Raw genomic sequence first — 9429 nt, forward strand, 5'->3', positions numbered from 1 at the left:
TCAGGCTCCCAGAAACCCGGGCCCCCACCTGCACATCCCTGCCCTGGCTCACCCTCTACACATCACCTGTGCCCAGGAAGCGGTGAGCCAGTGAAGGAATAAATGAATGCAGGAATGAAGGACCTTTGTGTCCCATGGCCAATCCCTCCAAATACATTCAGCAAACTTCACTTGGCATCCCGTAGGCCTCGCGCTCTTTAGACATATCTAGGCTGCCCACAATATTGGCCAAAAATGAATCATTCTGAGCCTAAGCAGGCTGTGTGAGGCCAGCGTTAATCATCCTCCCTCAGCTTGGTTTCCTGGAGCTGGGGCACACTCTCACTTGGGCACTGTCTCAGGCAAACGGCTCCCAATTGTTTATTTCTTACTTGCCATATAATGTCCTATTCAGGCGTCCCAGGCATGTCATAAAAATGCAGGACGCCAAATTTGAAGGAACTTCAGAAGTTTTCCAGTGTGTTCCCCTCAGACCCACAGCCTCCAGAGCCTCCGCCATCACCATGTAAATGCTAATGAATGACAAGTGCCGCAGAGGACTTTCATCTTACCATTTGATGAGGAAGTTGGCTCTGGACATGGGTCAGCTGGGCCATTTAGTTAAAATTTGGTGCTAATGAGAGCAAGATAGAGACTCAGGCCCCTTATGGCCAATTAGCTCTGTGCAAAGAGAAAGACTCAGTTCTGTGGTCAAAAGCTATCCTCTTCAACACAGTTAGCTATTCTAGAAATGTGTGATGTTGAGTCCAAAGGGGAATGGAGTGTAAGAGGAGAGGCAGTTCAGCGATGACGTCCTCACAGCCTGGAGAGGCAGCTGACAGCACGTGAGTGATTGTCTGCAGGTTTGGAGATGTCTCACTGTTTAGGAATGACAGAAATAAATCTTTTGAGCTGCAGACAAACATTTTGTTTAGTTAGGTCCAGGTATCTCATTGAGGAGCGGCTTTGGAGATCTTGTTTCTAAACCTCTGGCTTTTGTGGAGCCATTGATTTCACTGCTTCGTTAGTTACTCACAAGGTAAACACACTTTTGAATGCAATTTTACTTTTTTTTTCACTGATCGCTTAACAGACTTATAATCCCTTAGGTTTAGAAGGATCCATACAGGTGACTCTTTTTAGGTAACCAATCCAGGCTTACTGTGCCTGGTGACAAGCCATTGCCCAATCTATCTCTCGCCACCTCTGGAAAAAGCAAAGTAGGGGGTCTCCCAGACAGCAATTCATCTGGGGGCACTCTGACAACCAGGAAGCTCTGGTTGATGCTCGGAGCATAAACCAGACACACCACGAGGTGGATTTGTTTGTTCCCTTTTCCTAGAACAAGGATGATTTCTGCCTTGCTTTGACACAACTAATGGAGGTCACTGAAATAATCTTTCCCACTAGGAAGACTGTCACGAGGTGAGTGCACAATGGCCCCTGCACCCAGACAGAAAGAAGCACCATGCCCTAAGACGCCCCTCTAAATGCACATGGCCACCCGGGTCTCCTTCCCTTCTAGACTCTCCTTTTTTTTTTTTTTTTTTTTTTTAAGGCAGTGAACAACTATTTTCATCTTTCACTCTCAATTCCTGGCAAAATATTTAGCATCCAAGAAATATTTTTGGATGAATTAACTAGTAGGTGATCCTCTCACTTTCTCTGCCTAAGCATGTAAAATTATACCAGATAAAAAAGTCACGCTCACAGGCCCCTGTCTTCTGTCCTCACCTGGTGAGGCCTCCGCAACACCGCCCCTAACACTCACGCTAGCACGGTGGACATCACCCACTAACACACACTGACACTAACACGGTGGATGTCAGCCACTAACACACACGGCAGCCCTGGACTCTTTTCTCCTGGATGACCAAGGGAATTCCCCAGAGGGATCAAGAGTTCCTCAGAGAAAGAGGCAACCTTCGTCTTCCTTGTATGTAAGCACAATTTCCCCCCTGCAAGAACCACAGTGCGTTCATCCTGTCTGTCATACCTTAGGATGGGATGGTATCCGAGTCCCTCTGGAGTGAGCTTCAGTTCTAAGGTTTTGAAGGGAAACAAGAAGCAAAGGATCTTGGGCCAAGTATTTATCTTTTATGAAATGAGGTGAAATGAGCCAAACCATTGTGGAATTAACTAGGAACGAAATTTAGTTCTATAATATGATTACTCAAGTTGCAGATAATAACAATTGTGAAGAATTAATCTGAGGATTTGCCCTTTCCTTGGAGTTGTAGCTGAGGGTGGGGGAAAGAAGTTCTTTAGCTCCTGGAATGATGTCATCTCATTCTGCTCCATTCACTCATTCTCAAAGTGGATTAGCACTACAAGTACAGAGTGGATTGATCTCTTGTCACAAGCCAAAAGATTTAGACTTTGTGTGCAGTAAATATTTATTGAATGAACACATAATTTTAAAAGCTACATGAAATATCACCTCAAAAACCTCTTAATTATTTCATATCTGTGATTCGAAATACAGTATTTGCCATTTGTCCAAAGACAGTTAAATCATAGCTATTTCTAAAGAATAAAACCTGTCAGCTTTTTTTTTTTTTTTTCGCTATTTCTGAAAATAAACATGAGTCTACTTCTCAGCACTCAGGTATAGGGTATATTCAATGATCACCGTTGAGTCACAAATGTGCATGCTTAAAATGATTTTCTCTGAGCTCTCAGCAAATACGCAACACGTAGAAGCTTGCATTACTATTATCTTTTTTGAATATGGGTCCCGGGAGTCCCTCACTAAACAAGAGCTTGTTGATTAACCTTGAATCCAGTACATGCTGCCCACTGACACAATCCCACCTCACTCTCCCTCAGTCCCCTTCTCCAGAGATCATCTTGAATGGGAAGAGAAGGCAGGTGACCTCTGCTATTGATGTGTGCACCACAAGCATGAGGTCCCACGGTTGCCACCAGGAATAGCTATCTACTCAGGACCTGATGAAGCGCTGCCCAGACAGCTCTGTAATCCTACACCAGCACACCAATATGTGTGCTAAACTGATCAATAATAAGATTGATACATCTTCTACTTGGGTAAGTTAATCTTCTTATTGATCAGTGTAGCAAACATATTGCTTTTCTTGGGCAGCCTTCCTCTCTAGCTCTTCTCCCCCGCCTCAACGCCCTGGTTGTCTGGTGCTATCAAGAAGAGAAATAGAACAACATTTTCTACATTAAATGCTTCCATTACATCAGGATCATCTTAGTCAGCTGCAAATATCTCTTAGAGGAGAGGATTTATAACCGGCAGGTGCCCAACTCATTTTTCTGTGTGTGTTAGAATCTTGATAATGACCTGGGCTTCTCCTTGCTCACATTTAGCATGTAGATTTTAAATTAATAATAGTTATCCACTGAAGGCAGTGCTTGCCTTTCCCATTACAGCACCTACAGCAAAGATCTGAAAAATTAAGACTACAAACAAAGCCAGCATAAGGCACACACCCAGTCTATTCCTGCTGTATTCTTTTTCCTATTCAAGACAGAGTAAAAGTGGGAGACACGGGAAGCAATTTCAGAGGACAGAAAGGGGCTAGCCGCAGGCAGGGAGAATGACGGAGAGAAGAACTTAACAGGAATGCTTATTCTAGGAAGATAATCCAATTCAGGGACCTGATTTCTCCTCCTACGTCCACACTCACACAAGGAGACTCCGGGTCAGACGCTTCACCTCCAGCTCTGTGGCAACTCCCTCTGTGACTTGGCAATTACCGTCACTCGTACCCAGAGGCTACAGAAAAGCTGGGTTTCTAACGCACAGAGCATTGTTGTCAGATGCGGAAGGGCAATCCGGTGCTGGAGTGCTGTCCAGACACGCAGGGCCCCTGCCAGCCCCTGGCAGGATGGGAGGAGACTTGAGAGGGGCCGTGCAATGGCGCCTTCTAGAAGAGAGGCCTTAGCAGCTCTGAAAGCCACACGGTGTAACATGGAGCCAGAATGTGGTGTCTCCACCAGAGCATCCTGCGGGAGGGCATGCGGGCTTACAGCACAGCCGGAATGGTGCTGCGGCACCCTGGAGCAGCCACCAGCCACGGGGAGGGAGGGTTGCCAGGTGAGCGAGTCTGCGGGTGAACGAGCACACCAGCCGCCGTGGAGGGAGCAACGTAATTTCTGACCCATGGACCACGTACTGGGGGAGACTACTGTGCACCATGTGTAAGGAAGACTATTCTTGAAGGAGAACTGGGCCTCCGGAACTGGTGGGTTCTGGAAGGCAGCAGCTGGCTCAGGTGTGTGGAGATTCACGGTGTCAGGAGGTGCGCTGGGGACAGCCAGAGACTGAGATCTTCAGGAACTGCTTCCGAGCACCAACACACAGGTACTCTCCTGACTGCCAGCACCTTTGCCACATCCAGGAAACATCCGTTCTGGAGCACTGGTCGGGGCCCTGCCTGTGCCCGTTGCAGACTTTGTCAGTCTGGAGGTCTGCGACACAAGGAAGGCTGTCAAGCTCCTCTTCTCCCGAGCAAGCCCTGGGAGGTGCCTTCCACATGCCACAAAGGAGCCAGCTCAAATGAGAGGCGATGGGTTTAAACCCTTTGGAAAAATCCTTAGTTGGCAAATGAGAGTCAAGTGCAGCCTTCCCTCTGCCACCTGGACGTCTCCCTGGGCTGGGTCATGCCCGTCAGTGAGCTGGCTTTGCTCTGCTGGGGCCCCACGGGAATGCACGCAGTGTTTTGATGGTAGGACGCTGTGTCTTTCGGATCACTCCCCTGACCTCCACACTACATAGGATAGGGTCATCAGTGTTTGCTGAATGATGTTTGAATAAAGGCAAGTCAGAGCCTCAGCCCAGGAAAGCCCATCCTTTTCTAGAATCTCCTGGTGGACAACTTTGAGTTCAGCTTGCTTGACTGGCTTTTCTAACACTGAATTTTGATGGCTCTATGACTACTTTGGGGGAGGCTATTATGGCTCAGGGCTGACTTTCATACTTCATACAAGCACATGTTGCTGAATCTGACCATCACTAAAGTGTCCACGTGGGAGGAAGGGGGTCACCTTCCCCCATGCTGCATGGGCAAAGAAACTGAAGTGCATAGTCTTGCTGGAGACTCCAAGATATTTGGTGGGCAAACTGGAGGCGAGCTTGGTTCCCCGCGCTTTGCCAGGTGTGAGAGACTGAAGAATATTCAGAGTTTTCCTTGAGATCTGAAATCCGGGCGGCCCCTCTGGGGTCAGCGTCTTAGAACATCGTGAAGATAATCAGCAAGTCCATATCGGGAAAGGCTCTGGAAGGGCACAGCTGTGCCTTCTCCGTGGCTCCATCTCCGGTGGGTGAGACTCTATTCTGTGGCTTATAGGCAAGAAAGGAATCTTGGTTACAAACCCTCCCTACGCCGAGGGCCATGTAATTAATGTTCTAAAGCAGAGGAAGTGAAATCAAGGGCATCTGATGAAGCGGAGGAAGGCTCACTAGGCTCCAGGTTGCTCTGCTTTCTAAGTGATAAATACAGTCTCCTTTAAGTGGGAAAAAATGCTTCACAATATCCATTAGGATGGAGGCCAACAACATGGTTTAAGGACAGAGCTGAGAGCTGCCACTCATGGATGGAAAGGTTTGTCCACTTCACGGCGTGTGTCCAGGACCAGCAGTGCCAGCTTTAAAAACTCAAAACTTCACTTTATTTCAAAATTCCCTTCCACCTTACTCAGCCTGTATGTACAATGATCTTTTCCTTACCCCAGAATCTGAACAAAACCAGCTCGAGAACAGGTTTTCTGCCCCTTGTATAGGATTAGAAGAAAGGTGGACATCAACAAGCAGGAAGATTGAAGGCACCATGGGTGCCTGTGTGGGTCCAGCAATGCCCTGCAACCCTGGGCATCACCAGCTGTGTGCAGGGAACCACAAGCGCCCTTCCGGGGAGCTGGGTACCGTCCTTTCTGCCTGGTGCTAACGACCTGGCCAGGCTTCTGTTTTCAGGGGAACGAGGCTGAGCCAAGTGGAGAGAGTGAGTTATTTAAAACCGGTTCTGCCCACGGATCCCTGATTTCTTGCAACTGTTTTTGATTGACAGGCAAGTCCCTGTGTCCTTTTTATTTCTGTGAGTTAACTGAGGTTTTTACACTTTTTGCTAAAAAGGAAAAAATTTCCCTTTCTTGGCACTCAGGGAAATCTTTCTGCACAATATTTGCAACCAAGAGCTGGGGCATTGGGCCTTTTTCCTTGTCTTCTGTGGAATACCAATACTTTATTCTGAATCTGAGATATTCCTGATGGACCAAAAGTGAAAAAAAATTTTTAAATGAAGGAAAAAAAAGCCCTCCCTCTACTGTCAAGAGCAAAAGAATTCTCAATATTTCTAGGACGAATGTTGGATGTGATCTTCTTATTTCACCTTTGGATAAATTCTCACTTCAAGCAAAACTCTTTTCCTTTGAAACTGCTGTTAAGCAGACACATACCAAAATCACTCAAAAAGAATGTTTTGCCTCAGAATAATGTGATGTATTTAATGTATTCTGACAGTCGTCAATATGCTGGACTCTAAATGCCTTTCATTTCTACATGTTCTTCTTTCTCTATGTTGGCACTGGACATCTGTCCTTAATTAGTACCTACTCTTGGATGGTTTTCTCAGCCAGGAATGATTTTGCCACACACAGTCCCCCCACAGGGACATCTCGCAATGTCTGGAGATATTTATTTTGAGTGGTCACCTTTGGGAGAGGGAGATGTTACTGGCATCCAGTGGTCAAATGTAGGGATCCCACCATGCACAGGCCTGCTCCCAAACAATCATCTGTCACCAACGTCCAGATGCCAAGACAAGAAGTCCTCATCAGATAATGAGGACATTTGGCCAAATAGACAACCATACGTTCAATCTGACACAATTTACAGTTTCTAAGCTAATGCACATGACTTTGGAATAAGTGGTCAATGCCATGTCTGCATACTATGTACAGTATTTTTAAAAATTTATTCACACATATGGTAGCTACCCCATGCCCACACTTTACAAGGAGCGTCCCTGAGAGATCTCCTGAGGTGGAAAAGACACAGACACTCCACAACCACAAAGCTAACAGAACATCACTACAGACAGGCTAAAAAGAGGGAGACACACGCAGTAGCCTGAAAAATAGATACAGGATGTTTTGCATTAAAAATAGGAAGGAGACACGGTGACTCAATTTGGAAACAAAAGGCTGAAAACTCAACACGTGTCTTTAGACAGACAGGAGAGAAAACTATTCCTGAAACTGTTCAACGGAACAGAGTTCATGAGAAATAGGGTTGGAGATGCCGTTACTGAAAGAAAAAAAAAGAGGAATTTCACTGTGAATGATCCAAATGTAAAGACACTGGTTAGAAACAAAACAAAACAAAACAAAACAAACAAACAAAACAGGCCAGATGTGGTAGCTCACACCTGTAATCACAGCACTTTGGGAAGCAGAGGCGGGTGGATCACCTGAGGTCAGGTGTTCGAGACCAGCCTGGACAACATGGTGAAACCCTGTCTGTATTAAAAATACATTTTAAAAAAATTAGCTGGGTGTGGTGATGTGTGCCTGTAATCCCAGCTACTGGGGAAGCTGAGGCAGGACAATCGCTTGAGTCTGAGAGGCAGAGATTGCAGTGAGCTGAGGTTGCACCACTGCACTCTAGGCTGGGCAACAAGAGACTCCATCTCAAAAAAAAAAAAAAAAGAAAAAAGAAAAAGAAAAGAAAAAGAAAAAGAAAAAAAAAAGCAACAACAAAATGATACTAAATAGAAAATGGGCTTCAGATAAATTTGGATTATTGTTGAGATTAATACATTAGAAAAGCAACCTATAAATTAATTATATTTTGTCTTCTAGTCTAGAGAAAATGCTAGAAATAATAGATTTCGGTTTGTTTGCGTTGAATATGCTAGGGTCACATTTTTGGGTAAAGTATGACTAAAAAGAGAAAGGTAAATCAAAGTCTCACATTTTCAGAGCAACAAAGGAATCTGTCACCTTTATAATATTTAATATATAAACTTAGCAATATATTGTCTACTGCTTAGAACTATATTAGCAGAAGACTGCTGAGTTCATATACAACATTAGCAAGCAAATTCCATTTCTTACAAATAAACACATTATATGAAATAATCGATACACAGTATTGCCCAATCACTGTGACCATTACATGCCTTCAAGTGGAAGGTTATAGTACTCAGAGATGAAGTAAGACAGTCTGGGTAACAGTTGACTACCTTTGGAAGCTTCATGTTTCTTAAATTTTATTTTAGAAGACAAGCCCTAAATAGCTATATATACCCAACTCTTTAACACTGCATTTGCTCACTCTGTTCTTGGAGTCATAAAATGTCAATTTAAGAAAACCTTTCATTTTGTAATTTTCCTCAGAAGGATAACTCAGGATTCTCCAGCAGAAGCTTGAAATGCTGTGGATTGATTCAACCTCCAACCTATGGTAATTGAGTCTGTCTGCCTATGTTTTCAGCTCCGAAAAGGAAAAACATGACAACTGGCTGTGTTTTCAGAATGAAAAGGGCAAATCCAACTTTCAGTATAGGAAGTCTGAGTTGTGTGGCGCAGAGGTACTGTAGGAAGGGTGCCCAGGTACCCACGTATAGTGGAACTGATGGTGAGAACTTTGATGGGAGGAGATGGGAGAACAGACTTTCCAGAGGACAGTGGAAAAACAAATGCAAAATCATGAAGGAAAGGAGCATGGCCTTGAGTCACAAGCATGGGGTCCTTGCACAGAAATAATCAGGAGGTAAGTTTGTAAGCATTTGGGGATCTTAAAGTGAAATACCTTGCACTAAGCTGTCTGAATTTTATCCTGTATGCACTAGGAAAGAAAGAATGAAGGTCCGCAATCAACACCGAGTTCTGAGAAGTTGACTGGGACGATGTTCTACCCAGCTCTCATCTAAAGGAGGAGAGTCCCCAAGCCAGAGGAAGCCGTCAGAGAGCTTCTCAGCTGAGAATATTCTATGAGGTCCCAAAGGTTAAGGATGCCAGTTACAGAAGCTTGACAGAGCAAAAGGGGAAGGATGTGTCACTTGGCCATGTAGCTGACTGAGCTTAGGGAATAAGAAAGCAAATGCAATGGAGGTGACCAAGGGGTGACAACGCTTCACCGTCAAGATGAAGACCATACAGGGGACTGGGGGTCAGAGAGAAGCGAGGATAGGGAAGTAAGGAGTGTGCTCGGTTAGGAAAATGTAGATTATTGATGCGCCCTCGAGCTGTTTAGACAGAGGTGGCCAAAGACAGCTGGGAGATGGCCACTTAATATTAGGATTCAGGGCTGCCACACCACCCAGCTTCAGGAGTTACCTTTCCTCTTGTTTTCCATGTGCCTGGTGCTTCTCAGAGTTGTGTAGTGTGGTGGCCTTGGGAAAGGGTCACTACTAATAGTTTCAAGGAGCCTGAAAATCAGTGCCACACATCTACCTGCATTCAGAAAGAGTATCTCCTACT

The 9429-nt window shown here is 45.1% G+C and overlaps 1 long non-coding RNA gene across 1 annotated transcript; it reads left to right on the top strand.

Moving 5' to 3' along the window:
- Positions 1-435: 435 nt before the first annotated feature.
- LOC112625706 lies at positions 436-9142 on the top strand. The gene is made up of 3 exons (XR_003119755.1): positions 436-582; positions 1322-1404; positions 8799-9142. It is a non-coding gene; the product is annotated as an uncharacterized LOC112625706 (long non-coding RNA).
- The last annotated feature ends 287 nt before the right edge of the window (positions 9143-9429 follow it).

The sequence above is a fragment of the Theropithecus gelada genome, chromosome 6, assembly GCF_003255815.1.
Source record: "Theropithecus gelada isolate Dixy chromosome 6, Tgel_1.0, whole genome shotgun sequence".
Classification (NCBI taxonomy): Eukaryota; Metazoa; Chordata; class Mammalia; order Primates; family Cercopithecidae; genus Theropithecus; species Theropithecus gelada.